Source organism: Phalangium opilio, unplaced genomic scaffold, assembly GCF_054372755.1.
Source record: "Phalangium opilio isolate 3A_F unplaced genomic scaffold, DU_Popi_V2 ptg000037l_1, whole genome shotgun sequence".
In the NCBI taxonomy this organism is placed as follows: domain Eukaryota; kingdom Metazoa; phylum Arthropoda; class Arachnida; order Opiliones; family Phalangiidae; genus Phalangium; species Phalangium opilio.
Window position 1 is genome coordinate 7,529,582 of NW_028324160.1, and position 18,961 is coordinate 7,548,542.

At 40.1% G+C, this 18,961-nt stretch overlaps 1 long non-coding RNA gene across 1 annotated transcript; it reads left to right on the forward strand.

Moving 5' to 3' along the window:
- Nucleotides 1-3,595: 3,595 nt before the first annotated feature.
- Nucleotides 3,596-8,181, forward strand: LOC149684088 (uncharacterized). Its single transcript, XR_016384187.1, has 3 exons — nt 3,596-3,734; nt 3,803-3,879; nt 7,722-8,181. It is a non-coding gene; the product is annotated as an uncharacterized LOC149684088 (long non-coding RNA).
- Nucleotides 8,182-18,961: the final 10,780 nt, after the last annotated feature.

Genomic DNA, 18,961 nt, shown 5'->3' on the forward strand with positions numbered 1-18,961 from the left:
TTTTATTTGGGTTAAGCTTTGATATTGACATCAGTTAAATTACGATACCGGCTCACGATGTTAGTCTGTTTAGAAGATAATTCGGAACTTCAAGTAACAAAAGACAGTATCTACCTTCAAAATTGAGAGTTACCAACTTTATAACAATCTTCTTCTCACAGGAGGTTGAAATTATTATTATATGTGATAATTTGAGATAATGTGACAAAGGGGCTCAGACTCAGACCCTCAGTCAACGTGGGGCAAAGGCCTCATACCGTTTTACTTACTGTCGAGTCTGTCGTCCATCGTCGCCAAATTCCTCTTAAAACATAGATCACACAGTGTCCACGCTTGTTATTTTATTGAACGCGTACATTTTTAGTAAATAACACAAGCTACTAGCCCGCTACAGCCCCTAAAACAGCTGTCTAGGGGCGGAAGCAACGGAATAAAAAATAGAGGGCGAAAACAACCCGTCAAATGGGGTAATGTTGAGGGACCGAAATTCAAATGCAAGGCGCGTCCCTTGAATTCGTAAATACCGATGTTTAACGGAATTATAATTTTGAAATCTTATACAATTAAGTTAAATTTAAGAAAACAAAGCACTACTTTCAAAGCTAAACGTTAAAAATACGACGATAAGAGAAGGCGAAATAACGGGCAACGAGAGGCAAACATTTAAATGGCAAAAATTAACGGTAAGCCAAGGCTTAGCGCAATTTCACCGCCTTTAAAAAAAGGGGCCAAGTTTAGAAATAGATTGTGGGACAATAAAAAGGTGGAAAATTATGATATTAAGCTTATATTAAAGCTTGAAACCTACTTTATATTATATTTAAAATCCATCCATAAGCAAATCCTCAAAAAATTTGAAAATGACCACGAAAAAGAACCCACTCTCAAATTTTTTCCCCGTAAAAAAAATGGCGACCACAAACGGAGTGAAAATGGGGAAAAGAGCTATCCCAATGACGATTTGGCCGGCCATTTGGCTTACCAAATGTTTGGATAGGGTTTGAACCAAATGAAAAGGGATTTGGAGTTACAGAATACGGATTAGTGTCATTTGGGGATAAGCCGACCCCAAATCCAAAGTAGTAGGGACTATCCAAATACGCATGGATCCAAGATGGCCGCCACCCCAAGATGGCCGCCCTCTCCCCATCTACCAAACTCAAACCAAACTTTTCAGACAAGTCTGGACTAGCCCGAGCTGTTAGTTTCAACCCTCATGACATCATCTTCTTAACTTAAACTAAAACTAAAAGCTATAGTCAACCTTGACGTCATCCCTGGCTTGCTGACATTGGGTGTTACCCTTTAACCACTCCAGCTTTCTGTAGGCCTAAAGTTAATAAAAGCACAGATTTTAAGACATCAAATATTTTACTTTTTATAAGATGTACAGATATGGGTGATAAATAAATACAGAATATATATTACAAAATAATCAACAACCAACAAGGATAAACAAACATGTTTTAAAGAGTTCATTTTTCACGTTGACCCTGTATCGTTATTTGGCTCGGAAGTGCAATCGGCGGAGGGACGTTTGGGTTTATTTTCTAATTGTTTTCTGCTTCGCCGTTCAATTTCGTAAAGAGTTAACAAAACGTTGACTATTAACCCGTAAACAAAAAAGAAAATGAGGCACAACATATTGCGAGGGCTATGATAACAAATGATATTTAAATTGATAGTACGTGCTATATGTAACATACTAGAGAGTTAAGCGGCAGTTTTAATTGGATCCTATTTGTCACATTAGGCGGAGCGTAAGTAAAGAGATAATATCATTGGATAGGTTAATTAAGGTGGAGTTAGAAAATAAGCCTATAATTATAAGTCTGACAAGAATAACAAATATAGAAATAAAAATTTTTAATAACAAACAATATAATATATACAATAACAAATATTTATATGAAAAACCCACCACCATTTAAAAAGATTAAACACCGGTCGACCCAAACCCCCCACTGCCGCGTGACGTAGGGGTCAAAGTCTAGAAACAATATAAAAATGTGTCACATGTTAAAACTTAAATTAAAAAATTGAAAATATTTACCGCCGTTTCCACCGGTCTTAGCAATATAACCGGCGTCACGATCAATTGGGCGAAACGATCACCCCGCTTGACAACGTAGGGGGTTTCCCCGACATTTGCGACGACGACTTTTATGGGTCCCCGATAGTCGGCGTCTATTAGTGTTTAGAATTATTATACTTTTACGCACTATAAAATAACTAATAAACATACCTATCGTCCCCTCGGCGACAAACAGCCCTTGGGCTGTTAAGCTGCTACGGCCAACAAGGCGGCCGTAGCTGTTCTCGGGCAGCATCACACCTAACCCAGTCGACACGATTTTGATACCGTGAGGGTCGATTATGGTATCCACTGGACAATATAAGTCCAGTCCGGCCGACTGGAGGGTAGCACGACGGGGAGTAAGCGCTGCCGGATGGATTTTGATCACGGGCAGGCAGGGCAAACGAGGAGCGGTAGAGAAAGACATCTTAAAGTTTTTGGGATAGTGTTTCAGAAACAGAAGTTAAACAACTGATAACTTTCATTCTGAAACTTGGGGCTTATATACAAAATTAGCGAGGTCAAATCTAATAGTGTCTAGGCAATACTTTCAAGATTCTTAAAATTCAATAAATAGCAAAAAGTTAATTAGATATATAGGCATAAAATTACAAAATCTCTTCGAGGTCTAATTTTTTTTTTTCGTATGCAAAAAAAGTTGTCTAGGTGTGTTTTAAATAATTCAAACAAGATCGTGTTATATAAAAAAACCCTTTAGCGAAGGTTAAAAAGAAGTTACTTTGATAAATGCCTAAGGGGATAAAATATTATTCGTATGCAAAAGCTTGTTTAGGCGTGTTTCGAATAATTTGAATAATTCTCACGAGATCGCTTTATATAAGAAAAACAATTTATTAGTGAAGGTTAAAACTAATTACTTTGGGAGGGACGGAAATTGTTTTTTTAACATGATTTAAATCTAAATAAATGTATATTAATATTAAACTAGAGAGGTCTTTTTTATATGGGTATTTATGGTAACATACTTCATAATCTCTAGTATCAACTCGTAAATAAAAAATGCATTTAAGGTTAAATTAAAAAATAGCGTATCAGACATAATTATATATTTTTTAAACTCTTAATAAAAAAAAACCATGTCTAAGCCTGTATTCTAAAAAAAAATGGTCTAAGATTTTGGGTATAAAAGCTTGAGCATTGGTATTGGATTCTCACAATCGATCCAGCCATGAACAAGTACCAAGAGTCTCAATCTATGTTTGAATCTCCACCGTCTTCTCCTAATAATCGACAAGGATCCAGCAGCGGTCAACGAACGCTGAGTCAATTTGTAAAACCCGACCCCGTTGAGATCCTCCTCGATTCTGACGACGAGGAGTTTGTCCAGGACGTGTTGCAGAAACACGTTGTCGGCGTCAACGGGGTTGAGGGGTCCTATCGCTTGAGAAGAGACGGGCAATATTTCGAAACTAAAATCCCCCCGCGAAAAGGGGACTATTTTGTAGACATAAGTGTCTACAAATTTAAAGATATAAAAGACGCCCAGGCGAACAAACTGTGGGAGTGTAGACATAAGCGGCTAAAAAGAGTCGTTGACGCTAAAAACAAAGACGCCATCAAACTTCTTAACGCTTTCCATCGCTTGGTGGACGACGTGAAGAACGACGCAGAAGCCGCTCAGCAGCCGCCAAGCAAAGTAAGTATCTTATTAATAATAAATTTACAAACCGAAATTTTGTTCCAATTTTTTTTTATTTCTGATAGAGATTCAAAAAATGAGTTCGAGCAGCGGCAGCAGCGGGAGTGACTCGGAGGGTAGTGGCGGAGAGGAACACGCACAGGTAAACCGGTACTACACAATTGAGCGGCAGATTGACAAAACGAGTCGCAAGTGGCATTGTAAACAAATCGATTTGCGTATAGCTTTTAAAAATCTGGATGACATCCCAACAAGAGATTTTTTTCGAATTTTTCGAAAAATTCTCGACGAAGTTATACGTAAATTAGTAACCGAGAATCCCGGGTATAATCGGGTTCGATTTGTTTTAAGCTCCCCCGGATTGACGACCCCCGTTAATATTAAATTTATAAAAATTGACAAATTCACCAGTAAGCGAATTATGCGCACCATCTATAGAGTAACGCAATCTAGTCGGGACTTTGTCTTTAATGGGGAAGATTTTCAGTTTGATATAATTTTTCTAAACCTCGATGCAAATATAGGAGTTTATTATAAGTCCATAAAAAATAGAACTTTGGTTAATTTGGATTATTTCGTTAAACAAAATAACCAATTTATTTTTATGGAGAATAATGATAACCTTTGTTTTGCTCGGAGTTTAGTTTTGGGTAAAGAGCTGGCCGATCGCAATTTTTATCGTCAAAAAAAGCAAGGTCAGCCATTTAACCGGAACAATTTTGACAAACTGAGACGCAATAGCGACCTTCAAGGTAATATTGCGAAAATCTTGCACAGGAAAGCCGGCGTCCCCGAGGGTTTTGTTACTCTAGAAGATATTCAAAAATTTCAAAATTATTTAGCTCCCCATTATCGAATCGTAATCGTTGATGCTGCGAATAATTTTACCATATTTTTCAAAGGCCCCCAAGCTCCTAAATTTATTTATTTATTAAAAATTGGCGACCATATCCACCCCGCGAAAACTTGGCACGGTATGATGGGCGGTTGTACCTCTTGCGATTTATGCTTGAAATCGTTTTACAAACGTGAATTGTTAAAAGAGCATAAATGCCCCGAGGATACAAAACCCTATATATGTTTTCGGTGTCAAGGAGAAGCTTTTCATTTAACCAACGAGGATGTTTTAAAACGTTGCGACGAATGCCACCGCTACTTTTTCCCGGGCCCCTGCTACGAAACTCATTTACTTAATGGCACTTGCGCGAGCCAAAAACGATGTTTAGAGTGTGGGCGACTGATGGGTGACGATCACGACTGCAATCCCGAATGCTCTCAGTGTAAAATAGTTCATCCGCCAGGTGAACATTTTGTTATGCCTTTGGAAACCAAAATGAAAGCCTCGCGGTTTATTTATTACGACATTGAGACTATTCTTAGAAATAATATCCACGTCCCCATTTTACTAGTTTGCGACGTAGAGACTGAAGCTGGCTTTGAAACTAAAATTTTTTACGGCGCCAATTGCGTCGAGCAATTTTTAAATTATTTATTTAGCGTCGAGCAGGTAGTTTTGACTGGACAGAAGCGTAAAACGTACCAACCGCGCTTTACTAACACTCAAGTCGTAGCTCATTACGCGAAAGCTTTTGATAACTTCTTAATTCTTAACGCTTTAGTCCATAGACACGTCACCCCTGCCGTTATTTTTGACGGTAGTAAAATTCTCATGATTCATCTTGAGGGACCGCAAATTAGATTCCTCGATAGCTTTAATTACATTAGTCAACCTCTGCGTAATTTCACTAGCATGTTTAGCCTCGGCGATGTGGCGAAAGGATTCTTTCCATTTGATTTTCATACCGAAGAAAATCTTAATTACATTGGTGTCATCCCTGAAGCTTCGTACTTTAACGTAGCTCAAATGAAAGCCAATGATTATCGAGATTTTCAAACTTGGTACGCGTCAATGGAAGGATCTATTTACAACATCAAAGAGGAGCTTATTAAATATTGCATTCAAGACGTCAAAGTCCTAAGACAAGGCGTCGAAGCTTTTAGAAAAATTTACGTAGATCTAACCAAATTAGACCCTTTCTGCTTAAAAAATATTACTTTGGCGGGTGCTCTAACCACTATTTATCTTAACAATTACTATAAACCTTACAGCATGGGTATTGTTCCTTCTAACGGCTATAACGCAAAATTTAATCACAGTCAAATTAGCTTAAAATATCTCGCTTGGGTGGAGAAAACTGAAAATATAAAATTGCGCACTGCTTTAAGCTACGGGGGCGAGTATCGGGTGGGGCGCTATTTAGTCGACGGCTATAGTGAAACTCCGCCCAAAATCTACGATTTCCACGGTTGCTACTTTCACGGTTGTCCATGCCAAAAACTTAATGCCTACAATACCCAACTCAAAGCCAGCAACAGATTTCTGTACGAGCGGACCCTAGATAGAGAGCTGTTTATTAAAGAGAAGATGGTCGGGTATGAATATACCTCGATCTTTGAGTGTCAATTTGCTAAGCTTTTAAAAGAAAACGCCGAAGCAAAGGCTTTCTGCAAAAGTTTAACTTTTCGACCTCAAATATCAGCCCGTAGCGCTCTCTATGGGGGGCGAACGGAAAATTTTGTTCTTAACTGCCACGTGCAAGGTGAGGAGAAAATTTTCTACAAGGATATTATTTCTTTGTACCCAAAAGTTTGTCGCGATTGTCCGTACCCTAGCGGCCACCCCATAATCTATAGCAGAGATTTTGACAAATCGCCAGGGTGGTATTTTGGCGTTATGAGTTGTCGTCTGCTTCCCCCTCAAGATCTCCACATCCCCTTAATTCCCTTCCGCAGCGGTGGTAAATTAGCCTACGCCCTCTGTCGCACGTGTCTAGAATTGCGAGCGGAAATCTGCGATCACACTGTCAACGAAAGGGCTTTCGAATCAGTCTGGCCAACGGTTGAAGTCTATGCCGCTATGGAGCATGGATATAAACTCCTCGATATATTCGAGGTGTACCATTATCCAAAAACGGAATATTTCTTCGCCCAGTACATGACTGATTTTATCGCCCTAAAAGTGAAGAATTCCGGATTTCCCGCTCACGCGCAAACGCCTCTGCAAAAAGAGGCGTATATCGCTGATATAAACAAGAATGAAAAGCTTTCTCTGACCGTGGCGGATATTCAATCAAATCCTTCACTGCGTAATATCGCTAAAATTAATTTAAATTCTCTTTGGGGTCGCATGGCTCTGAATACGGGAAAGATTCGCAGCATCTTTATCAACAATTATTACGAATTGATACGATACGTGAGCGATTACACTCTGGAATTAGTCGACTTACGGCCAGTTACGGAGTCGATCGCTCTCTTATCGTACAAAGCCAAAAGCGATTACGTTTCGGACTACAAACTGGGGTCGGCCATTGTGGGGAGCTTTGTTTCTTGCTACGGGCGACTCGAATTGAACAAGATGCTGCTTCAATTAGACCGCGCAGCCTTGTATTGTGACACCGACTCGATAATCTACCGCCATCTACCGGGAAAGTTTGACATTCCAACTGGCAATCATATTGGTTGCTGGGCGGATGAACTCGGCGGTGATTATATAACTTCCTTTTGTAGTACCGGTGCCAAAAGTTACTCGTTTCGCACTAGCAAAGGAAAAGAAGTCAAGAAAATTAAAGGGTTGACGTTAAATCGAGAAAATCTTGAAAAACTTGACTTTGAAACCTTTGAAAGTGTAGCGATGAATCCGGAAAAGGAAGTTACAGTCAATGTCCCTTTTAATTTTAAACGGGATAAATACAAGCTGCAGCTAGAGGCCGTTAAAATTACCAAAAGATTTCGCCAAACCTCGAATAAGAGATTGTTGAACGCCGATTTGACAACCAGTCGACCCTACGGTTTCAAAGAGGCAACACCCGCTTCAACATCTCTCTCGCATGAATTACGAGGCTAGGCGAAGACATACTTTTGAGGGCTTGTGGGAATCTTGCGTTCCTATCGAAGCCCTGGCCAAAGACGGTTTCTATCTTGCAGATGTAGAAACACAGACGACGCGCTGCGCCTTTTGCGGCATCGCCTTGTACCAGTGGCGTTGCACGGACCATCCATCGAGGGAACATCGGAAACACAGCCCATCGTGTCCGATGGTTTCCAAAAAACCGTGCAACAACAAACCACTGCGTCAGGGGTTTCCCGAATTCCCGACCAGCGAGGGCGAGGATGTTTGCGAGCCTCTAATCCAAACATGCCCAGCCATCAACAAAGAGCGGTCGGGAAACGAAAAAGTGCGCGTGCGCATAAATCCGTCGTGTTTTCTTCTGTAGTGCGTGTGTACCAACTACCCTCCGAGTCTCGCGTCAACTTTAACCTCCTCAACGTTCAACGCTTCCGCCAGCGTTGTCTGGAATTAGAAGAGAAACTTTTTAAAAAAACAATTACTTCATAGGGGAATTTTTTTTTTTGGGTAAAAGGGTTTCGTTTATATTGTTTAAATATTTTTTAATTTGTGTTTATTAAGGGTCTTTGGGTTTTGGGTTAATTGTATTTTTGATTATATATATATATATAAACTGTCAATTAAAATAAAAATGTTTATTAATCAAGATGAATCCAACCGAGTCAGTCTCGCATTCTTTAAAGTTTCAAACACCCGCCCAGTTTCTAATCGTGGGGCCAACGCAAGCGGGGAAAAGTTTTCTTTTAAGTAACTTATTGCAAAATCATCAGCTTATGTTTGACCCACCACATAAAAAGGTTATTTATTGCTACGCCGCCTGGCAGCCAAACTACGAAAAATTGAAACAATTGATTCCGGGAATTCAATTTATTCAAGGCTTGCCAACGGCGGATCCGGACTTTTGGGAAATGAATCGCGACTCCTACTTGATACTAGACGACTTAGCTAGCCAATTATTTAAACAAGCTCATATTGCCGATTTAGTGTGCGTGACGTCGCATCATTTAGGGTATACGGTTATTATTATTACTCAACAACTGTTTCCCAAGGGTAGCCAATCGCGGATAATTTCTCAAAACTCTTCCTATTTTATAATAATGAAAAATCCTCGAGATGTCGCCTCTATTAGATATTTAGCGCAACAAATAAGTCCAGATAACCCGAAGCGTATTACGGAGGCGTACAGACTAGCCACTAAAGAACCCTATAGCTATTTGTTAATTGATTTAAAACAAGAAACTCCGGAAAATTTACGATTAAGGTCGCGAGTTCTACCTCACGAATCACCTATGTATGTCTATGTCGATTAAATTTAATTGTCATTTGAATAATGGCCCCACGCGTTAAACGTCGATCAGCAAAACACTCCCGACTCGTCGTAGCGCGTCCCTCGACCAAGTTTGCCAAATTTGTCCCTTATTTACAGAGTTTGCGTCAAACTAGCTGTAAACAACGGCGAACCCTCTTAAACAATAGTAGCGCGCCTCAATTAAAGAGCATTCAGACAATTTGTAAGAATTTAAAGGGCGGGGGTATTTATTTGAGTAAAGACCGCAAGAAAAAGCTAGCAAAGTACAAGAAAATTATTAGACAACTCGGATCAAGTACCTTGTCGCAGAAAAGCAAAAAAAAGCTGTTGTTGCAGCAATCAGGTGGTTTTCTTACGACGTTGCTTGCCGCAATCTTGCCTTCAATTGTCCAAGCCATAGCTGCTAAACTATGAAACAAATGGTTCTTGTGCCCGCTAGCGCAGTAACTTCAACAGCTGCCCAAGAGCACTCTGCTTTGGACCGAGAGATTGAGGATATTTTAAAATCGCCATTGAATGCCTACGATAAATTATATAAATATTTAGACGCTTTTAAGAAATATTTAAGTATCGAGAAACAAATTCCTTTACCTAAATTTGAAGTCGTAACACAGGCAATGTCTAATGTCCCCACGCCGCCATTACCGGTCACCCCTAAAATGCCGCCGCGAAAAAAACAATTGTCATGGCCGAGCTATGCCACGTCATCACCGACAACAAGCGCTTCGGGCAGTTCTTTTACTACGCCTAAACGAACCGAGCCTCGGCAAAAAGTTTTAAAAAGCGAAACGACTGCGGGGACACCAACACGAGAAGATTTTTACCAGCAATATGGGCCGACCTATGTTGGAGATATGGTGAAACGGCAAGCCGAAGTTCTTGCAAATCATTTGCAAAACACATTTTTCACGCCAAAAAGAGAGCTAGAAGAAGGAGCTGTCGGTTATGCAAATCGTGACGACGATTTACAAGAGGAAATTGCCGATGAACAAGAGAATTTAGCGGAGGAAAACGGGGACAATTTAACGGACTTGGAAAACCTGTTTGAGACGGCCTCCGCTAAACAGAAGAACAAGAAAAAAAAGAAAAAACCTCGGAAAAAGAAAGACGAACTTCAAAACTTAGGACCGCTGGTTCCATCTAACGAGAGGAGAAAGAGGCATAATAAATGGCGCGATATTGATTAATAAAAAAAAATGTAATATTTAGACAAATAAAAAATTGTTTTATTGCGAACAATATCTGTGTACATGTTTTTTTAAATGTAAAGATAAATATAATAAAGCGACATAGACGTTAAGTTTAAGATTCTGGTCATAGATGGCGTCTAATATCGTCTTTCTAGCTACGCCCTGACAGCGGAGTGCTAGGTATAAACAACAATGGACGCCACACAGTTGAAAGAATGGATGTTGAATTTGTTGTTTATTGTAAACAACTCGTTTCCCGTATCGTTTTAAATTAACTTTATAGTATCGCGGTGACTTTCCGTAAGTGCAAAACATTTCCACCGTGTCATTGTTAGAAAAGCACGCTATCCAATGTTCTCCAGCCTCTCCAGCTGCTTCATTATTGAATATAAAGCAAAATTTGGACCTTTTTGGCCGTTCTGGGAGTCTGTCTACTGGGAAGCATCCTAAATAGTAGGGTCGCGTTCTTTTGTCGCAAGTTAAAAGAGCGTTTATTTGCGAAGTGTTCATAATTTATTCTTGACAAGGCCCGTCTCGGGTAACGAGACTTTTTGTAATTCGGCGCTGTAGAAAACACCCAGAATTTGTTCCCCCTTTAAATCCGCTACGCTATAGACGGGTGGTGACCTGGGTATGACGTCAACAACTCGAAATATTTCGTCAGTAAAGGTGCCTCCCGAGCTGGTTTTTCTAAATACTCTACTAGCTATAGAGAGACGCACGTAGTCGCCAACTTTAAGCCTCGGTGCGTATCGAGTAATGCCGTTTGATTTCCCGTACAGTTTATTCCAAATGATTGATTCGTTATCTATATTAACATGAACCGGTGCAATTCCAGTAGTTGAATGAACCCGTTCATTATAGGCTTGAGTAATTAAAGGTAAATATTTAACGTAATTTTTATTCCCCGTGGCCGTAATAACCCGGGCAATTTGTTCCTTAATTGTTCTAATAAAGCGTTCCGCTAAACTAGCCTTATGCTGACTCCTGGCAAAATGTATTTGCACATTGTTTCGTTTCAAGAAGGAGGCAAAGTTGCGCGAACTAAATTCCCCCCCGTAGTCCGTGTATATTTTTAAAGGGATCCTCTCTCGAAATATTTTTTTAAAAGCTTCGATAACCTCGCCAGATGTTTTGTTTCTAAGAGGTACTGTCCATCCGTAGCGGCTTAAGACGTCAATAACGCACAAAACATAGCGAACATTTTTATTAAAACGTTTTAATTTCGGTAGATCCAACAAATCAGCTTGAAAAACGTCATCGATAGTCGAGGCGTACACTTGGTTGGTTTTGAATCGGAAACGTCGAAATCGATGTTTCGTGTAGGCAGGTTGTTTCTCGAGAAAGGCGATTAATTTTGCTTTTGGCACGTCCGGTAAGGCCTTTTGTAATCTGGCTAGCGACCCATAGGCGGCCGGATTAGCCACGTTGTAATAAATTTTTCTAATTTTAGCGTCCATGTCTTGACAAGTATAAATAACTACTAAATGGTTTCCCAATAAACAACTTTATTTAATACACGCAAAGGTATTTTATAAAAACAATATCAGTTTAACAAATACGCTATATCAGTACATTTATCTTAATAGCCATAAATCAAGGCATTCTTTAAATCGGCAAAACTGTTGACAAAATAAGCGTAAATATCCTCTTGGTCCTCGATCCATCCATGGTCGGTCTCAAATTGATGCAAAATTTTCTCACGATCCAGTTGAGGCAACGCTTCGTGCAAATTACGCTCGACTCGATCGCTGAAATTTGTGTCAAATTCCGAGCAGCTTTGAGAGTGGCATATTTGTTTTCGACACTCGACGTTGGCGCAAGTGGAAGTGACGTCAAACAAAGTGGTAGTGAGCTCGTTTAAAATTAATTCGCGCATGCGACAGACAGCTATCCCTTTAGCCTTGAGATCCTCGTCAATCAACGGTTTTAAATCGATCAATGTCTGCCATCCTGTTTTGTTCAGGCTGAATCCTTCGCTGGTGCTAAAGTTGAGGAAATAACGACTGCCGCTGCCTCGTTCATAGTATCGAAGATCGATTAGACGTTCATCTTTCGAGTTGACGAAGCATTCCAGCTTGATGCGCTCTTTGACGGGCAACCAAATATGATAGCGAGGTATTTTTCCGTCAAAAAAGGACGTGAGTTCATTTTGAAACCGAAACAAAGCGTACCAGGCGTTAGGTTTTAATATAGTTTTTGTACGCGTATCCGATCTTTGAATTAATATTTTAGGTTCAATTGATTCAATGACGCAAATGTCGAGCTTTGGCGTGACGGTGTGTACTTGGTGCATCTTGGCTCGCGACTGATATTGTATTTATAAAGTTTTAGTCTTTTATACGTTGGGGTGATTATAAATAATTTCTCTGTTTTTAGATATTATTAATTGGTTGTTTGGAAATTCGGCCATGACAATGCACGTGACGTTTTCGGTTAGCGGAGAGCTAAATCTTAACGATAATCGCAAGTTACCAGTCTGGGGCATGGAATTTAGACCTAACGAAGCGAGATGTTCTCTACTCAAATCAAAAACAACGACAAAAAAGCCCTTCTTATATAAATCGTAAGAAATTATATTTCCTCGGTCAAGACCTAATATCTCGAGACCCTCGAATAAAGAATTGTAACATCTAACGTACTGATCGTCGGCAAAATTAGGCGTAAAGGGGATATCGGGATAATTTTGCGAATTTAAAGAGAATTGCATGAAATCGAGTTTGAAGTGTTGGAGATCCAGGGGGTTAGAAGTTGCTTCCCCTACAAATTTTTTATTAGTAACGAAATCCACGACAGTTCGCGAGGGTAATTGCCCCGTAAACAAGCTGTCCCTAATAAAATCTTGCGTTCCGGTGGTTATTAAGAAATTTTTCATAACAATAGAGTTTACTTCGTAGCGAGCGTTTATTCCCGAGTTTAACATCTGAGCGTGCGCTAGTTGCAGTTCGGGATTAACCTCAATTTCGCGCGTAAACAAGGTGCATTCCGTTAAATCAATCTTATACTTTTTGCCCGTTTCATTGTGAATAATAGCGAAATCCGCGGAGCTTCGATGAAGTCTAATTCGCACCTCGATATTATCTAGTAAGAATTTGGGCGTTTTGAACATATCCAAAAATAATTCGCCAATTACATCGCACGTCTTTGATTGGGCCACGCGTTTAGCGCGACGACCAATACCATTATCTTCTTTGTTGATATCGGCGTCCGCTAAAGCTGTCGCCGGATCAATAATGGTATCCAAATAATATAACATAGAAGTTAACCAGGAATTGGCCGCCGTTTGTCCATAATTTAAAAGTATTTTAAAATAGGCCATATATGGGTACATATTATTAGGTTGCTGGACGGCGACGCCATTGAGAAATAATTCTACTTGACAAAATAGCGAGGCAATTATTAAATTTGTCACCGAGACTTTCTTTTCCGCATCTGGAACGACCGTGCCGTCCTCGTGCAAAACGCGAAATTTTAATCTCAAAAGAGTTTTAGTCAAATCATGATAATTGTTAGAGGGAGGAATGATAAATTCTACATATTTAGCATTAGTTAGGGGAGCAATGGGATAATGAGCAGTCGTTTTAGTCCCCACAATATTATTATTCACCACTGGCTTTTCAAATACTTCAAAGTCGGAAAGAACACTTTCGTAGGTCGACATGATTAGTCTAGAAAATCGCGTTTAGTGCGTTGCTTAACACGTTTGCTCCGGCTTGTTTTAGCAGTCCTCTTTCGTTTTCGGCCCGTCCCGCTTTGAGTGTTGACGAACCGGTCCACGCCTTTATGTAGTAGGGAATTTATTGATTGTTTGACATTTCGTTTAATCGATTCTCGAGGTGATATTCCGGGGTTTTGTGCATCGCTAATTACTCTACTCGTTAACCCAACAGCTTCGGACGCTAAAGTACTAATGGCCGGCCTAATAAAGGGCGTAATTTTGCGCAATAAAGAATTAAAGATGCCGCCAACACTAAAACGACCTCCCGATTGGAAAACGTTTGCGTGTAAAGCCGGAAGGGACGATCCTCTTTGGAAATACAGAGTGTATCTATTAGGCACCATTGCTCCTGTTCTATTGACGTCGACGCCTAAAAAACAGTTTAATATATACTTTGCCCAAATTAAACGGGATATTTTCCCCGTAATCGGATTTCAATTCAATTTCAATTTCTTGTATATCGCTGGTTGAAATTGGATAAAAGTCGATATTATTAAATATTTCCTGGTTCTCTTCGTCTAGCAGCGAAAAAGCCGGCATTTTTATAAAACGTAGCAAGGGGGCTTGACCACCATTCACTACTTGTTGACGGATAATATTGGTATAAACAAACATGGCATCGACGCCTCTCATGATATCCGCGGGGTAATCCGAAGTCTCGTTATTAAGATACCGATCTAATTGATTGGCACTAAAGCCTAGCAGTCTCCCCAGCCCCCTCCCGGGTGTTGTTTTGGGAAACAAAATTGAGACCGTATCGTTCAGTTTTGAAACCGTCACGGTTCCGTCTACATTCTGCGTGAATTTTAGACTTTTTCTATGCATCGGCGACATGGCTTCGCTCATAGCACTTAAAACATCGCTAATATGATAATAAACCCCGGGAGGTATCTCGCACGCGAAATTATCAACTCGTCTGGCTTGAGACCCGGGTAAATACGGCTGGTCAGCATAGTCGGGATCTTCTGGAAATCTATCCACATCGTATTCGCTAGTCCAAAAATTATTATTATCTGTCAATGTCATTGATCTTAATCGGGGATTTACCAAAGCTACTCCCGAGTGACTGTGTTGAAAAAATTCTCCCTCTTCGGGAATGTTAAATAACTTGGCCATTGGACCAGCTACTGATACGCGAACACCTGGCTCTATTTCGAGACGAACATAGTATCTATTTTCCGTTTCCGTTTTGAGAATGTACATTTTAAAATACTGGCGAGGCATATATTTTTGAACACCCAATAACTGATTTATAATTTTTAAATGTAAAGAGAAGGGAATTACGGCCCCGGTCGCCGTCAAATCGCAGGTATATTCGCCCGCGGGTATTTTAATTTTTGTAATATTAGTCCTAGTAAATAGATACATTAGCGAGTCATGAACGCGATAATTGACAAATGTGTCATTAGTTGTTTTGAAATGCGTAAAATTACGCTCTAAAGGTTTAGTGGATAAAAACGTCCCACCAACGTATTCAGCTTCTAAATTTAATATATCACGCAATTCTTTTGGCAAGAGCATTTCAATTTTAGCCGGACAATGGACTCTAAAATAATGCTCCGCTCCTTGTTTAATAACGCTAAATTCGGCCTTTTGCAATCTTAAAGGGTCAAAATTGCGCGCCGTTATTTGGAGGTTTTCGGCAATATCTTCGTAAATCTTATAATCATCTGTCGAACTAAACTCGCCTGACATTTTAAAAAAGAAATAAAGCCAGGGTTCTTCCCAAGGGGTATAACGCTTTATGGTTCTATTAACTCGATATTCTAGATATGCATTGTTTTCGTTTATGGTATATTCTTGTACCGTCATCCTCAAAGGACCAGATTGATTGCGCCCTGTGTAGTATTTATTGGGGTCAAGATCAAACAATTTAGCTAATTGGGGAGAAAATTTAATTTCCACCCATTCCGGTGTTTTAAAATTATACATGATAGCATCACCCCAATTATCTATAGTGTGATATGTTACTTCAATTTTTTTAAATACTAATTTTTCTAAAGTACGCGTTACGGCTTTATAAAGCCCTTCGGCGTTTTTCTCTGGCGTTTTACTGGCTCTAAAAGTTTGCGGTAAGAACAATATCTTATAGTTATCATAATCTTCGGGGTTAATTTGCTTAGGCTTTTCAGAGATAGTTGGCTCTGGTTTTTTCTTTGGCGGATCAACCGGCTGCGGAAACAAGGGTTTTTCATCAACCGATGGTGGGGAGGGGGTCGGTAATACGGGTAGCTCAAAAGTAGAGGATGTTGTAGAGTCTGGAGATTTTGAGAGATCAGGCTTGGATAGGTCGGGTTTTGATAGGTCGGGGTTCGGTAAGTCGGGTTTCGGTGAGTCGGGCTTCGGTAAGTCAGGTTTTGGGGGGTCTGGAAATATATATATTTCCTCAACCTCCGTTGGCGAGGGGGTCGGTGTCAGTGGTTCGAAGGTAGAGGGTTTCGGGGCCTCTTGTTTTGATAGATCAGGCTTATATGGGTCCGGAGCTGGAATTTTGGGGGGATCCGGAAGTTTCGGGGGATCTGGCTCCGGCTTTGGCTTCGGTAATTCAGCCTTTGGTTTTGGTAATTCGAACTTCGTTGGCTCCGGCTTTGGCTTCGGTAATTCAGCCTTTGGTTTTGGTAGTTCGGACTTCGTTGGCTCCGGCTTTGGCTTTGGTAATTCAGCCTTTGGTGGCTCTGTAGTCAGAATCTTTAAGGGATCTGAAGTAGACGGGGTTGGCCTAGTTGTTGTTGTTGTAGTAGATGTTGGTTTAGTTGTTGTGGTAGATGTTGAATTAATCGTTGTAGTAGCGGCTGAATTAGTTGAGCTCGGAGGTATTAGTTTATCCGAACTTGGAGGTATCGGTTTATTTGAACTTGGAGGTATCGGTTTAGTCGAATTTGGAGGTAACTGTTTACCTGAAGCTAGCGTTTTGGAGGGGTCAGGCCCTGAATATGTTGGATAATAAGGCTTTGGAGAGGTTTGTTTCGGAAGCGTTATTTTGGGTGGTGGTGGCGGGGGAGGGGTTATTTTGGATGGCTGTGGTTGTACAAATACTACGGGTTCAGTCGTAGCAATAGGTATCGGAAGAAAAGGCGTAGTTCGCGGTAAAATAGGTATAGATGGCGGTACAGGTCTATATTCTGGCTGGGGCTTTTTTCTTATCGACGGAACCTCGTGGCTTGTTTTACGTTTAATGGCGGCTTTAGGAATGTACTTGTAGTCAAATTTTTTTTTAAAACTATCTCCAACATTATCAATTTCGATTTCCACGTAATTATTAGTGTAATTTAAACTTATATTTTTAGCATGCTTTGATACAGGATATTTGGATATATATGGAACATCTTCGTAATTATTCTCTTTAAATTCAAATAGCGTGGTCAAGGGGGAATCAGCTGGTATTTTGAACCGTATGTTCTCCTCTCCTAAAACTTGCAGGTAAACGGGAAAGTTTGTATCTAACTGTTTTCCCAGGGCCCCGTCCTTATATTTATTCACTAATTTAAAAGATAATTTGCCTTTTAAATACGGATGACTGTCTACATCATCATTTAACAGCTCGACAAAATTTTGTGGCAGTTCGTACTCTTTGGTCTTGGTATAACGATTGACAGGTATCTCTATTTTTTGATATTCAACAGGCTCTCTAACAGCTGCATAGTTGCCATGGTTTGGGTCACTTACAACCTGAATTTCAAACTTGTTAAACTCTTCGCTTATATTCACCCAATGATTTGGAAATATGATTTCTGCCAACCCAACTTCATAATCGCTACTCAAGTTAAGAGGTTGATGCAAATAATTTTTAAAACTTGATTGGGTATTGTTTGGGTATATATCTAAACACGTATTAGACGCTAAAGTTAAAAAGAAGTCGTCATTCATGACTAACGCCTGTTTATCAACTAACCCCAACTTCTTAAACAAACCTTATTTTATACATAAAAAGATCGGCCATAGCTCGGTAGACTGGCCGGGATTTGAACTCGCCACCTTTTTGGGTATTACATTAGTAGACCCTGCCTTTAACCACTGAGCTATGGACGATCTTAAAATACACGCCGTTTATCTTCATCAAAAAAAAACTTTAAAAATTCTTAAACTTTTAAAAGTCGTTACCCTTGAAAAATCTACGTAGCTAGGTAATTGACCTTACCCGATTCCGATAAAAAAGACAACGCCCTGACTAGTTCGAGCCGGTTTCAACCTGTTTTTAAGCGGTTATTATATAAGACACGCGGCTTTAATAGTATGTTTTAGGGTGTGGTCCTTAAAAAAAAAAAATTTTTATCTAGAGAAATTGTTTAATATTAAATCTGCTCTCGGTCATTTAGTATATAAGCTCCGTGTTTCATGAAGAAAGTTATCAGTTGCTCAGCTATGCTCTTAAAAGTCCAACTAAAGATGTATTGCTTTAACTCGTGCCGCTTTTGTTGGGTGAGTAAAGACCAAACTCAATTTTCCAACGGAAAAGGGACCAATTTCGATTATGCCAACTGTCTCTTCTCGGGCATTGCCTGAAAAGGGACCAATTTCGATTCATGGGCTAGATTTACGTAGCTTTTCAGTGCAATCTCGGCTTTGCCACATTAGGCTGCACCGAAAAGCTGCGTAAATTTGTGTGAAGTCGCATTTTTTTTTGCGTCCCACCACTCAACGTCGGCCATAGTTCGTGACCAAATGCAAGAAATTTACGTGAGAAATCCGGAAAATTTGGTCACGGATGATGTTGAGGAGGTTCATGAATCGACCTTCATTGCAGCGTAATTTGCGTCCATACAACGGACTATAGCAATGAAGGAAAATCGAGTTTAAGTTAAGTCCTGCTACTTCTTCCGTGGCAAGACTTAATTTGACATGTTTTCCATTGGTCTCTTGAAAGTTGCGTAAAATTTGTGTGAAGTCGGCTCAGCCATAAGAATGCACGAGCAAAGCTTTTTGGTTGTGGTTCGATTTCATTCGCAAGGTCGGGCTGACGCTGCAATGAAGGAGAAGTTCTGGCTCAAACAACCAGACCAGAACAAGAAGACCAAGCCTCGCAGTGGCTCGGATGTAACTTCCTTCGGGAGGTAAAGGGTCAACGAAGAATTTTATGGGACATGACCCGTACAACCCGAC